Raw genomic sequence first — 13,875 nt, 5'->3', positions numbered from 1 at the left:
GCAGAGGCAGGAAGGAAAATAGCAGACAGAGGCCTGGGTGGGCATGTGTCCCTCTTCATCCAGATATCCTTGTCCCCCACAGTCGTGGCTTCTCATCCAGCATGGCCAAGGACAGAAAACAAATGTTTGCCAAGAGCATCTCTCTAAGTGAGGGAAGGCCACTGGTCACATGTCCTTCAGAAACCTGAGCTGGTCCAGCTTGCCCTGCTGGGCCTTGTGGCCACCTCACCCAGTGAGGTGGTTGCGTGTGTGTCCATACATGTGAGACCAAGGAAACCTTGACTGTCACATGACTGCTCTTGCCCTGTTTGTCTAAGTAAGCAGGTTCAGGCCAGCTGAAGCAAGGAGGCTGTGGTAGCAGCAAAGGACAGAGGACGGGCACTGGAGTGCCGTGGGGGGCCCTGAGCCAGGTGTCAGAGTTCCTGGGCCACTGCGCTACCCTCTCCACAAGGGTCTCTTGCTCCATCTGACCACAGAAGCCCTTCCAGCCCCAGCACAGAGAGGCTGGTTCCTCTGGCAAGGCAGCATCCCAGCCAGAAACGGGGGTGGATATGAGAGCTGACTCCAGCTACTGAAGCCCCAGACCTGTGCCACAGAGTCCTGACCCTCGGCTTTCCCCCAGGTACCCAGAAAGTCACTGAATGTTTGTTAAGCGCCTGCTGTGAGGCAGGCCCTGGTTCATGTGGACGTAAGGAGTTTCTTCAGAGCCTTTGGGGAACCCCATGTCTGACGTGTTTCCGTCCTGCTGGAGGACTGAGATCAAGTCCCTTCCACAGTGAGAACCCTGTGACCTTGTCATGAGATGACCTGTCCCACTTACCACTGTTCAGGAGATTGAAGCACGATGTTGGGTCAGAGCTTACTGGGTGGGGGTGGGGTGGGGACTTTCATTCCCCGAGGACCAAGGACTGACAGGTGTTCCTGACTGAGGAGGGGCCCTTTCTCCAGGGATGTCGAGCCAGAGCAGCTGCGTGCAGCTGGCAGATATGCAGGCCAGGATGACCTCTGGACATCTGGGACCTTCTATGAACCCTCCAGGCAGGGAAAGACAGCCCTGAAATCGCTCCAAATGGGCCATCCTTGCATTTTACCGCCTTCACCAGTCTTTCCAGGAACGGTGCTGCCCTCCCAGGCCTGGAAGGGGGTAGGGGAGGCATATTTGATGAGTTGCCTGCGTTCATGTCTTCATCCCCTTCTTGGCTGACTCTTCCCAATCTCCTGTCTTTAACAAATGCTTCTTGGCATGTTTCCTTGCTGGCCCTGTGTTCTAGTAAAACCACATCCCCAGTCCTATAGGTACTAATGCCAAATCAGTGGTGGCCTCCCAGGTGGGCCAAAGGGATCAAGAAGGTGAGACCTGTTAGAAGAGGCAGCTGTGGCTAGGAATTGGGGTACAGCTACCCAGACTCCGGGAGCGAAAGGCCCACTTGGTACTGGGTGTCGAGATGATGAGGTACCAGGAGCCACCTCGGCATAACAGGTATCCCTAAGCTTTGCTGTGATAACATTTAGGGGCATAGTATTCAATGTGAAGAAGAGAAATGGGGAACCTCTGTGCAGAGAAAAGCTAGAGGGGTGTACCCAGTGGCTGTCATTTTACCACTTACATCTGCATGTGGGTGCTGGGCAGGGTGGCTGCAGAGTGACGAGGCCAGAGTCTACAGTGCCTTCTGGGCTTTCGTCCCAACCCTAGCTTGCACACGACAGCCCCAGGGTTGGCCTTCCACTGCCCACGGTCATCTGGTAGTTCTAGTGTGCCGGCCACCTGCCAGGCTGAAGGCCGACCCCTGCCCTTCACTCCACTTGTGTGAGGGCCACAGGCCATTGGCCCTCAGCATCTCTGAGCCCCTCCCGGGCTTCCTGCCTCAGGATTCCCAGCGGTCGAAACCAGACCTCTCGTCTAGAACTGGTGGCCAGGGTGTGGCTCATGTTGGTTCTGCCAAAGCTCAGTAGATGCAGCTTCCCTCCTGTCAGGATTTCCAGGGCCAGGAGGCCTGCTGGGCTATGCCTTGTTGGGGCGTTGCTTGGGCTGCTGTGTGTAGGCAAGAGAGTTAGGTTCCAGAGGCAGCTGGTCTCTCCCACTCTCAATAAACAGGAGAAGCCTATGTTGTGGTGGGCCTAGGGGCCACCTGGGAGGTCTTTATCACTCTGATGTCTTGCAGCCTGATGGAGACCCAATGTAACTGCCTCCCATTGGCTGAGGAGGTATGAGGGAGGGGCCACGTAGGGACTACAAGCTGCCTCTATGTCTACATCCCCTCCCACCATGGGGCAGGGCACTAACTTCCTTTTTTACTGTACCCTCAGCCTGGGTGGGCGTATCCCCAATTCCTGAGCCATAGAGAATGAGCTGGGGTGACATACACTACTGGAATCAAAGTGTGCATGGGTGATTCCTTGGGCTTTTCCCTGCATACTACGTGGGTGGTCTGCCACGTCAGCACCAGGTCAGACTAATTTCCACGGGGTCCTGCTCAGCCGCATCTAAGGTTATACGCTCAGGGGTGAAACCCGGTTGTACTTTTTTTTTTGAGACCAGGTTTCTCAGTAGCTTTGGAGTTTGTCCGGGAACTAGCTCTTGTAGACCAGGCTGACCCCAAACTCACAGAGATCCGTCTGTCTCTGCCTCTGAGTACTGGGAGCCACCACCGCCCGGCTCCCTGTTGGTACTTTTGTCATGGCCTCATTCTGTAAAATAAATGACCAGAGTCCCAGAGGTCAGAGGCCATGGTGGCCAAGCCTGCCAGGCTTCCTAGCCCGTCCTGCCTCCAGAAAGCAGTAGCCCTTATAGAGAGACCTCTGAGGTCCTCCCTCTCCCTTGAGCCTGGTGGAGTTGATGGGACAGGAAGCCAGGGCAAGCGGGAGGATGGGTCTAGCCCAGAGATGAAGTACAATGAAGCCTGTCCTGTCCCCAGGGCTGCAGACACACGGGTCACCCCCTACAGGAAGCCCTACCCTAGCACTACCTTGGCCCACCCAAGCTTCCCGACTGAAGTTTCTCCTATTCCCGTGGGAGCCACCACCAAGAATCCTACCCTCTTGAGAAAGGAAGGACTGCCCTGCCCCTGACCTGTTCTGACTCCTCCCAGGCTGTCCCATTGGTAGAGCTCTCAGCTTGCACAAGCCCACACCCTGCATGTGGATGACTGGGCTCCATCGGACAATCACTGACCTTCAGGCTCATGGGAGAAACCTCGGAGCAGGCCTGCAAGCCAGACACCCGGATTCTTTCTCCCGAATCTGCCACTGGTTGGTTTGGTGATCCGCTTGGGCAAGTCCCTTGCCCACTCTGGACCTCATCTATAAAAAGCCAGGGAGAGGTGGATGCTTTGCCCAGCATAAGCGGTCAGGAAAATGAAACCCTTGGTGAGGACAGCCAGACGTGGGTGACCACTCACAAGTCTCTCCCACATACCTGAGGATGAGGATGGACCCTTTTTCTGCCTCCCAGCCCAGCAAGTAGACCATGTCTGAGCTGTCTCGCTTAGGCAGCTGTGTGGATCTGTAGGTAGAAGTCTGGGAGTGAGGATGGCGGCTCTGAGCAGGTATTCTAGCCCATTCTTCTGGCCCCTGGAGGTATCCACACACCTGGGACACCTCCTCAAGCCGGGTGGCCACCAGCCCAGTACAGTTCAGTATGTCCATGGATGTCTGGTACCAAGGGGACCAAGGAGGGGGTCAGGACTCCAAAGAAAGTGGCAGGTCACTGTGGCGTGGAAGGGCAAGAAAAGGTAGGTGGGAAACACCTCGCACTTGTGTGGGACCCCTCCACATCAGGATCCACTCTGTCCTCTTGCCTTACAGAGCCTTTGTCACTTGGTGCTATGGAGTGATCCCTGAAAGTCATACAGAGGAAGAAAGAGACAGTGCCCCCGAAGTGCTTAGACTGAGGAGTCGTGGGTTCTTGGGGAGAGAAATTGGCAGTGAGAAGCCTGAATGTGCATTCAGCGTGGGGTCCCTGAGTCATATGGAGACAAAAAGACCTGAGTGTATGCCAGCACCTGGGACCCAGGCCAGCCTCCCTTTCCTGTGTTCGGGAGTGGTTGTCTCAAGCTGACACCATGCCCCTCATGGCTTCCTCTGGGTGTCTCCCTGGCCTACCTAGTCCTAGGTGGATCCCATTGTTCCTTCCGCCTTCTGTGGCTCTCTGTTCCCTGTGGGAGGGGCTCTCGTACAGTCCAGAAGCTCTGGCAGTGGGTGGAGTCATGGGCTGGATGGTTATGAGTCACTATTGCTGAGCTTGTGTGTCATCAGATTGCACGCTGTTCTGTTTCCCCTGCTGGCTGCCTCTTCTCTCCCACCCACGTATGGGGGCTGCCCCTCTGGAGGGGACAATGCTGTGTCCACACACTCAAAACCACCCAGGACAGAGAATCTGGGGACTAAGCTCCAGGTTCCAGGATCCCTGAACCTGGAATGGTGCCCTCTATTCCCAAGCTCCATTTCCAGTGCAGTGGAGTGAGTGATCATGGGCGAGCCTGCGCTCTCAGCCCAGGCTTCAGGGGAAACTCAGACAGTCTTGGATGATAAACTGTCTCAGACCAGTGAAGTTGGGTCCTTGGGTGTAGCCTGCAGCAGGCTGAGGTGCTCTGGTTTGGGGGGCCTTTGGTGGCCACCTTCTCTACTCAAGAGCCCCTGGGAAGACAGTCCTGTGGACTCTGTTCACAGATCCTAGAGCTAGCTGGTACCGAGGTCAGCTCTGTCACTTTCTGACCCTAACCATGTGGCCTCCAGTACCTGAGTCTCATTTTCCTCTTTGTGCAATGAGGATGCCATTGCTCATCTCATAGAATTGCTGTGAGGTGTACAAGTGTGCTCATAGTGGGCTCATATGTATAAACCGCGTATTAAGACTAGACCTGGGGCAGAGGCAGTACACACATGTGAGTGTCACTGTCTGCCTCTTTAATCCAAGCAGAGCCCACGACACTGTGACCACACTTGCCTCTCCTTGTGTAACACTCCAGCTAAGTGTTTCCCTTGCTCTGTTTCTGCTGCTGTAGCAAATTACTTGAGACTGGATAGTTTAGGAAGAATTGAAGTTTATTTGGCCCACAGTTCTGGAGTGTGGGGAGTCCAAGTGTCTAGTGTTAGTATCTGCTGGGGGCTTCCCAACACAGCAGAGGGTGTTGCGTGGCAAGACTGAACTCTTCTGTGAAGCCACTAATACCACCATGAGGGCCCCACCTTTACCCCCTCACTCAATCCTACATACCTTCTTAAGGCTCCACCTCCAAACCATTAACACATATACTTTGGGGACACATTCAGACTGTAATATTGGGGTGCCCAAAGCCTAGGATTAGACTCTAGAGCAACCTGAAGAGACTGCTCACCTTGGGCCTTCCAGGTCTGTCAGTCTTCAGGATGAGTGGGCTGGTGAGGGTGTCACTCCTCACCCTGACAGTCCAATCAAATAACTGGGATGCAAGCCCCTCCTTCTGAAAGAACAGGGGGATTCCCAGTTGCTATGGAGAAGGGCACCTTATGTCTGCAAGAAGACTTGGCTGGCATGTTCCTGGGGCGCATCAGCACCTCCAGGGCAGAGAGGCAACCTGCTCTGGGTGTGCCCTGGCTCAGGGATGGGTGAGCTGACATCACACCCATAATTGTTGCCGGGAGATGCAGAGGCTAGAACACACTGGCACCATTCAGGGCTGGGCTCCGGGCACCCAGGAAGGCAAAACTAGCTCGTCTCTGGCCATGCGCAGTAAAGCAGGTGGGGATGCCCTTCTCTGCCTGCCTCCTGCTGATGCGATTCTCCTCCCAGAGTTCATTGAGCCACATAGGCCTCACCCCTCTTCCCTAGCAGCTGGCCGGCTGGAAACTTCAGGGAATGGGAGGCAGCTGGCCCAGGTGAGGAGAAAGCGAAAGGCCAAAGCTGTACACAGAGTGCAGCTCTGACAGACAAGGTGCTGGTAGGGAGGGTGAATTGGTAAAGTACGTGGGGACGTACTGTGGAGTGCTGAGGTCCTGGGGACATACTGTGGAGTGAGGTCCTTCAGCTGCCTCCTGCAGACTCACTGGCCACCTATGGAGGGAAGACTGGATCACCCTGTAACATCTCGCCTCCCCGCCCCCCCCCCCCCCCCCGCCATACCACTGAGGAAACAGGCTCAGGGCCGTGCAGACTGAAGCCACAGGAGAGAGAGGATTCTAGCTAGGCCTGGGTGGTGATAGAGCCTTATTAAGAACAGGGCTTTTCTTAGTCTGGAATTTATAAACCTGGGCTCCACTACTTTCCAAGCACACGTGGCCAGAGTCCCAAGGGATGCCTGCTAGGGAGTGTGATTGCCTGGGGATGGGGGTTGAGGTCATAGGGAATACACAATCCCCCGTGCCCAAACTTCTTGAATTTCCTGTACCAGTTAATGGCTATGAAGCCAACTCATCCAGGCCTTTAGTCATGATGGCCCCAGATGGAGAAAGTAAGGTCTGGAAAGATCAGCTGCTTATTTGTGAGCCAAGACTGGCTCCCCTGGTTTCCCCCTCATCCACACATCCCCCACATGACTACCTGTTCCTGTGCTCCAAGATACCTTGGGACTGTCCATCCACCTGCCTTCCCACCTCAGCTCAAAATGGGAACACACGGCCAGGCAGAGAAGCCACCAGGGGCCCACTTCCCAGCTCCACCTTACTGTCCTTTGCTTCTGTTTGGCTCCTCTCACATGTGGTCGTCAGGGTCATTTGTTAAAGGAAAGAAAGAAGTTACTGAGGGAGAGAATGAGTGAAGGACAGTGCCTAGAGGTCTGTTGACAGCTCCTGTTTTAAAAATGAGAACCTAGTCTCAATGACCCTCATCCATCACCGCGTCTTTGGGTTCCTGATGACTCTAGAGTGTGAACCGAGTTTCATAGGCTGTCTCTCCTGTGGGTGGTTTCTGCCAATGTTCTCTTCTCCAAGAGCAGCCTGGAACATCCCTTGATGCTCAGGGGTATCTATGAGGGCCCAAGAGACAGATAACCCCCCCTGGTTTGTAGTTGTCACCTGCCCAGCAGGTCAGCCCACTGTTCCTGCCCCATCCCTGGCTCCCTGGTCAGAGAACCTGGTGTCCTTGGGCTGATTGAGTCTGAGCAGTTCTTAAACCGTAGACCTCCTGATGGTTATTCCCAGGCATCCATGCCCATGTGTTAGCAGCTTGAGCCACCAGCTTGTCACCTGAAGACCAGTGAGGTGCAGCAGCATCCGAGATGCTGAGTCCCCCAACCCCCAGGTTCCAGCTCCACCCTGCCAGGAATGAGGAAAGCCAAGTCCTCCCTGTGGCCTTCATGACCCAAAATATAGATAACTGCCCAGTTCTAACTATGAAAGAAGAAGGGAACACCGGATGTTCTGAACGCTCTGGAGAGATCTTGGGCAGGAGGGACACCTCTATGAAGGCAGCTTTATTCAGGTGGTTCTTCAGGGACTGAAGGTGACCAGGGTCCACAGGGCAATGATGCTCAGAGTGCAGTGTGAGATGGGGCCTCAAAATTCTGCTCCTTTTGGCCAGAGGCTTCTACCTTCAGAGGTGTAGTTTCAGGTCCGCTTAATGGGACCTTCTCATTCGGGGACCCAGGACCATGCTAAGGGCTGAGAGAGAGCCGATAGAGTTGTTGCGGAAGGACCAGCAGGTGGGACAATCCTTGTGGTTGCAGACTGGGCCGCATACTCTGGTATGTGTCCATGTGAGTACACTGATGTCACTTGCTTGCCAGTGTCACTAACCCTGGATAATAGGCGCCAGTGCTATCAACACAGATCTCATCCCATGCCCCTCTCCGGGCGAGGCTAGCCACTGGTCGGAAGTCTGTGGTAGGCCTGTGGGTGCTTCCTGCCAATGTGCACTTCTCCAAGACCATCCTGGGACATCTCTTGTGGGTGCACATAGAGGGAAGTTTTGAGCCGGCTCTGGCAGACCTTGGCTCCCCCTAGCCCTGGAGCCTGAGTCGGGCTAACCCACAGCTCAGCTAGTGAGGGTGAGGTCAGGGAACATGTATTCCAAGAATGCAGGAGGCAGAGCTTCAGATAAGGTTTGGATAACCATCTGGGGTAAATATTTGCCTTGTTTCTGGAGCCAGCCCGGGCCTGGGCCTGGGCTCAGGGTCACCTCAGGGGATGTGTGTCTATGTAAATCTCTCAGGTGAGGAAATCTCTATCCCAATGAAGAGTTTGAGTGGACCCAAGAGGGGACCCTTTCCCTACCCCAGACTCTGGCATATCAGCTCTGCAAAGCAGGGATAGCACAACTGCTCCATCTAGGTCAGGCACCAAGGGTTGGGAGATGGGGAAGCATTCAGGTCTTTGTACCAGGTCAGCTGGGCATGGGCATGCCCACATGATAGAGGTTCTGTGGCCACTTCGCCACTTGTGATTAGAGCAGTTCTGTACTTCCCCAAAGCTGCTTTGTTACTATTCTATGGTCTTTTCTTCCACACCTTTGTGTCAGGATTGCGGGCTCATCATTTAACCCACACACTGTAAGGGCTATCTAGCTACCCTTGGTCTGGGTATGCTTGTGCTCGGCCAAGGTCCACACCAACCTGGAGCCTTCCTTGTGGGTGAGTAGCTAGAGGTGAAGTTACCCCTTACTTAGAAAGGAGATAGGGTATCAGAGAGGCTGAGTGACTTGCTTAAGGTGACCCAGCAATAGCAAAGCAGAGTCTTAAGCCCAACCCTACCCATCCCTGCCCTCTGATCTAACGGAAGAGGCAAAGCCAGAATTCCAATTCAGATCATGGTCTCCATCATCACAACCCCCACTTCTTCCTAGGAATCCCTGGTGGAGTTGGGATAGTAAATTGGCAATGGTTGGGGCAATCTGTCTTGACCCTGGACAGTTCCAGTCCCCAAGTGATCTCTGCCTTACGCCAGACCAACCAGGGTCTGCTCACTTTGGAGCCCTGATGGAGCCTCCAACAACTGCATTCCCCTCTGGAGTTTTGGAATCATGCCCAAGATGGGTGTGGCCCTGAGTGACCTTCTCTGTGTAACTGATGGAAGCTGCCTTGTGGTTGGAATCTCACCCCCCACCCTGCGAGGGTCCCCATCCACAGGAAACCAGGGTGAGCTCCTACTGCCCACAACCCTCCAGGATACCAAAGGCCTTTGAGGAAGAAAACAGTGCTTCTCAGACCTGCTATTTACCCTGCGGTTTGCACTGTCTGGGAACAGCCAAGGACAAGTCACCTCTTGCCTGTGTCCTTGGCCTTACTGGCTGTCCAAGCTCACGTAGGCTGGGAGCCATAATAGAGGACACTAGCCGGACTGTGAGATTTGAGTACTGTATCCTTTCTGTTTCCACAGCCTTACCCAGGCTCCTGGTACCTGAGCCTCCTTCTGTAGGAGGGCCTCGGGTCCACTTGCTCTGAACAGGGCTACTGAATAACTTCCAGGGCCAGACGGTGATGTTTATTAACTCTGCAGTAGCTGTGTGACCTTAGGCAATTGGAGAACTTCTCCGGGCCTTGCAGATAAATTAAAGAACATTTCCTCAGGCTAATTCCAGCCATCACTGTATGGATTCAGTGTCCGCCCTCTGCTCCGTTGTCTTCAGCTATAATGCAGACTTACACCTTTGACCCAGTCCAGAGCTCAAATTCCGGTGTCCCCCACTTGTCACCCTCTCTGGCCTGTTTACCCCTTTGCATCAGTTTAGCACCGAGGTAGTAGGGTCTGCAGGAGATGGGGACATGTGTTCGTGCTGAACCAGACGCCGGAGGGAAAGCCTCGCACCCTGAGTGGCAGGCCTGGCATTGGTCCTTAAGGTCTGGATGACACCCAACAAGTGAGCAAGGCCTTTCCGGCTCTGACTTCTGTCCCCACTGCCAAAATAATCATTTTCTCTGTATCAGTGGCTCTGCTGGCCAACTAGACTTCGGGAAACGCCTGGACTGTGGATGACTGGAGGCAGGAGACTCATTCACCTTCCACACCAGCCCAATTGCTGCTGTGTATGAGACCCTGGTCCTCAGTTTCCCCCACTGTAAAATGGAACATTATAGCTACAGAACCCAGGGATTGTTTATACTCTCAAAGTGACGCATTGGCTTACCTGGTGGGTCTGTGTTTTGTATGGAACACTGCACTAGCCTCTGTGGGGTGATTCATGTCTCCACTAGCGGATAAGGGTCCACACCCTATATACACTGCCTTATACAGTCTGTGTTTCTAAGTGGGGGCCTATCTATCTCCCTACAATTGAGTCAGGGAGGTGTGTACCAGGCACACATATTTAGAGAGAAGGTGAAATGGGGGTTTGAACCAGGTTCTTCCGACTAGAGACTGTACCCTCAACCTCAGGGCTCAGGGTTCTCTGGCATCAGTGCCTGCTGGGCAGTGAGAGAGCCTGGGTCTGACTGAGTATAAGCCAGGCTGCATGGCTGGCACCACCCGCCCAGCCGTCAGCCAGGCCTCCCTACTCTGAGAGGTATCCCGCCCTGTAGCCCAGCATTTTTATGACTAGGGTGCTCACCCAAGGAAGCACAATGCTTGCTTCCAGCCACAGAATTGCTTTCATAGAGACAGACCTGAAATTGGGAGTCTGCATCTCTCACCCGACCAGAGAGCCTCCTGGGTACTACGAGCTCCCTGGGCAGTGTGGAGTGATCAGAGACATCCAGTGAGAATAACTTGGCCCCATTCCTTGCCACCAGCGGAGCTGCTCTACATTATTCCCCTTCCCAACCTGGAATCAGGGTCACTCCCCTTCTCTGGCTGCTTCTGCCCACCGCTACTCTCCCCTGCACTCCTGAGCCTGAGCCTCCCGTTGTCAGGTCCTCTATACCACACTTCCTTCCCTACCGTTTAGGGAATGCTTATACTTTTCCTTCTGCCCAGACTCTGTTCCCTGAATCTCAGTCTGCCTTTCGGATTGGTTCTTTAACTCCACCCTCCTAAAGAGGCCACTCCACGCTTTGAGGCTCTGTGGGGCAGCCCCTGAAGCAGCAATCACTATCACAGCTTGGGTGTCTGTTCATGCCATGTTTATTGTGTGAATGAGTGAGTGTTACCACTTCCTCTTGGATCCTCCAGAACACACACACACACACACACACACACACACACACACACACAGAGAGAGAGAGAGAGAGAGAGAGAGAGAGAGAGAGAGAGAGAGAGAGAGAGAGAGAGAGAGAGAGAGAGATCCATTGGCCAGGGAAGCTAAAACCTACAGAAATGGAGTGTGTGGTCCTGCCTACATCATCTCAGACACCCCTTGGTGCTTGCTCCCCTGTGCCGGTTTGTTCTGCCTGTTACGCTTTTTCTTTGGTAGCAGTTGTGGCAGTGTGGTTAGCATTGCAGGCCTTGTAGGAGCTGAGCTGGACACACTAACCACTCCCTCTCATTGCAGGAGGATGGACCTTGAGTGAAGTGGAGGGCCTGTGAGCTACTGACCAGTACAGGGACACTAGGAACTACACGGAGGTAGGTACACCTTTCTGCTTAGAGCTCCCAGAAGCGGATGAGCAGGAGGGCTGGGGGTGCTATGTTAGTCTTAGCCACACTGGGGCTTCTCAGCCCTCATAGTGGGGCCTAGCGCCACCACCTTTGCTGGATGTCATTGTATCCTGACAAGTGCTCCCTACAGATCATGTTCCATGGCTTCTGCCTTGATGCTTCTCAAGTAGCCGCTGAGACAATGTTGGGAGTGCTGGGATGCAGGCCTGGCATTCCCAGCCTCAGCATAGTGACACTTAGAAACACACTGGTGACCCTGAACCCCAGTGGGACACAGGACCCACCAGGAGGTGGTCTGGATGGCAGAGAGACATGCTCACTGCCATGAGTCACCAGCCAGCCATGGCGATCACTGCCAGCTTTAGGGCCCGACTCTGGCACTTGTCCACTGGAACCTTGAACAATTGCTCTGTACCTTGTTTTAACTGTCTGTGAAATGGGGGTGTCATGAAAAAGGATGCATGCAGCATACTGCCTGTTTCCTCAGAGATGCTGGGACTCCCTCCCCACATCCCCTACCCTCCCCTTCCGCTGAGGGCCTGCCAGAACCAGGATGGGCATAGACAGATCACCTGGCCTGATGAAGAACATAGGCCCCCCCAGGGAGCTCCTAAGAATGATGGAGACCAAACCTTAGGATAGAGCTGGCCTGGACGCCAGTGTGTCTCATCTCAGGATGGCATTTCAGGGTTGGACACTCTTGACTCTACACCAAAGGGCACCTGTATAATCTCTATTTACACTTTGGCTCTCGACCCAGAGGGTTTAGAAGCCGTGTGCAGATGCTCATTGGCCCAGAGCCCTTTGTCTCAGGGCACCATGACCCCAGGCTACTTTGGGAGAATAGAGATCCCTGCCTAGCTACCTGAATGTTTGCTGTGGAATGCGATGTTCCAGGAGTCCCAGGGCAGGACCGACAAGCAGTAGGACAACTGGGGACCTGGGCTATGGCCCCGTCTGCTGCAGGAGCTCCAGATTTCTACTTCTTGGTTGTATGGCTGTAGATGGGTCAAATTCCTATGGCAAGAGTGCATATTCTTCTCCCCAAGTGAACATGAGCGTCACCATCATGGCGGAAAGGCCTACTAGGATGCTTAGAGGCCTTTTCTGTTACCCGGGTTGTGCTCTTGGGACACACACTTTCCTCCATGAGAGCTCCTAGAGGCAGTTTGTGTAATGCCTTGTTTCCCAGAGGCTTTGTCATAAACCCATTGAGTTATAAGTGATGGAGTGGGATTTGAACTCAGGTCTGTAGAAATCAAGCAACATGTAATATCAGAGGACAGAGACCAGGAAGGGTCTACATAGATGCAGGGAAAGCCACCTCCATCTCTGCTTCTTCAGCCTCTCAGTACTGCTCTCTGGAGCCAGGGGCTTTGTCCCACTCCCCGGCAGGCTGCACACGCCTTTCTCTGATAGGGCCAGGCACATTGCTCCCCTCTTCCATGGGGCCAGCAGCCCAGTTCGGCTAGAGGAATCCGTGCTAACTGCCAGGTAACGTTTTTGACTCTCCTTCATGGTGGGTTCTCTTTTCGGGTGTTGTTCAGGGTAATTCATTCCTTTTCCAGAATTTACCAGTGGCAGGGCATTAGGCAGCTGGTAATTAATCATGGGAATGACTTCAAGTTTATTCTTTAAAAAAAAAAGTGAGGAACGGAAAGGCTCGCTGGAAAAAGAAAAGAAATCCTTCCTAAGGTAGAGCTGGTAATCAATACCCCTGTGTCCTAGAAACAGCTAGTGGAGGTGTCAGCCAGGAGCTGTGGTCAGCACCTGCAACATGGGGAAGTCTCATTCTTGGCCATCACCCAGGTGACCCTGGGAAGTCACTGCCTCCCTCTGAACTCGGGTTCACCACTGTAAAGTAGACTAAGGGTAGATGCTGACGAGACAAGTGTGTCCATGGCTGTGACCCAATGCCTAGCACACTGTGGCTGCCGCAGAGGTGCTTCACTGAGTGACTAGACCAGCTGACATCAGGCAAGGTGGCACAGGGTCTATAGTTCTTCTACAGTATGGAGTGACAACAAGGTTATGTGCGTGCCTCTCTGGTGACTTTCTGATTGACAGAAGCACAGTTTGGCTCAGTGGATTTGGGGCAGGAGGGCCAGAGTCCCTTGGCATATTCAACCTCAACCTCCTAGGAGTCTGAGCTAATAAGAGAGCATGATAGTTGGAGTTTGGGGTGTTCAGGACTTTCAGGCTGTGGTCTGGGGCCCTAACACACCCCCATGTCTAAGTGGGAACACGATGCTCTGCACCGTGGATCCTGAAGAAGGGCCGCAGGAAGAGCACCCTGGCAGAATGCAACACCACAGGTGCTGTTGTCTGTGGCCTGGGTACCAGAACTGAGGAAGGGAAAGGCCTAAGCCCCTGAGGCTGGGCTGGCGTGAACAGGCTTTGTGCTGTGTATTTATGGAATAGCGTCTGCATCTT

The 13,875-nt window shown here is 53.9% G+C and overlaps 1 protein-coding gene across 5 annotated transcripts in view; it reads left to right on the top strand.

The window, feature by feature from the left end:
• Positions 1-13,875, top strand: part of Zmiz1 (zinc finger MIZ-type containing 1) — a 199,120-nt gene that overhangs the window by 61,499 nt on the left and 123,746 nt on the right. For 4 of the 5 annotated variants that reach the window (XM_075988813.1, XM_075988811.1, XM_075988812.1 and 1 more), the window contains exon 3: positions 11,336-11,409. The exons of the other annotated variant lie outside the window; for it this stretch is intronic. The gene's annotated coding sequence lies outside the window, so the exon portion shown is untranslated. The remainder of the gene's footprint in view (positions 1-11,335; positions 11,410-13,875) is intronic. 5 annotated transcript variants of the gene reach the window in all.

Source organism: Microtus pennsylvanicus, chromosome 10, assembly GCF_037038515.1.
Source record: "Microtus pennsylvanicus isolate mMicPen1 chromosome 10, mMicPen1.hap1, whole genome shotgun sequence".
NCBI lineage: Eukaryota > Metazoa > Chordata > Mammalia > Rodentia > Cricetidae > Microtus > Microtus pennsylvanicus.
This window is presented reverse-complemented; position numbering and strand designations above follow the sequence as displayed.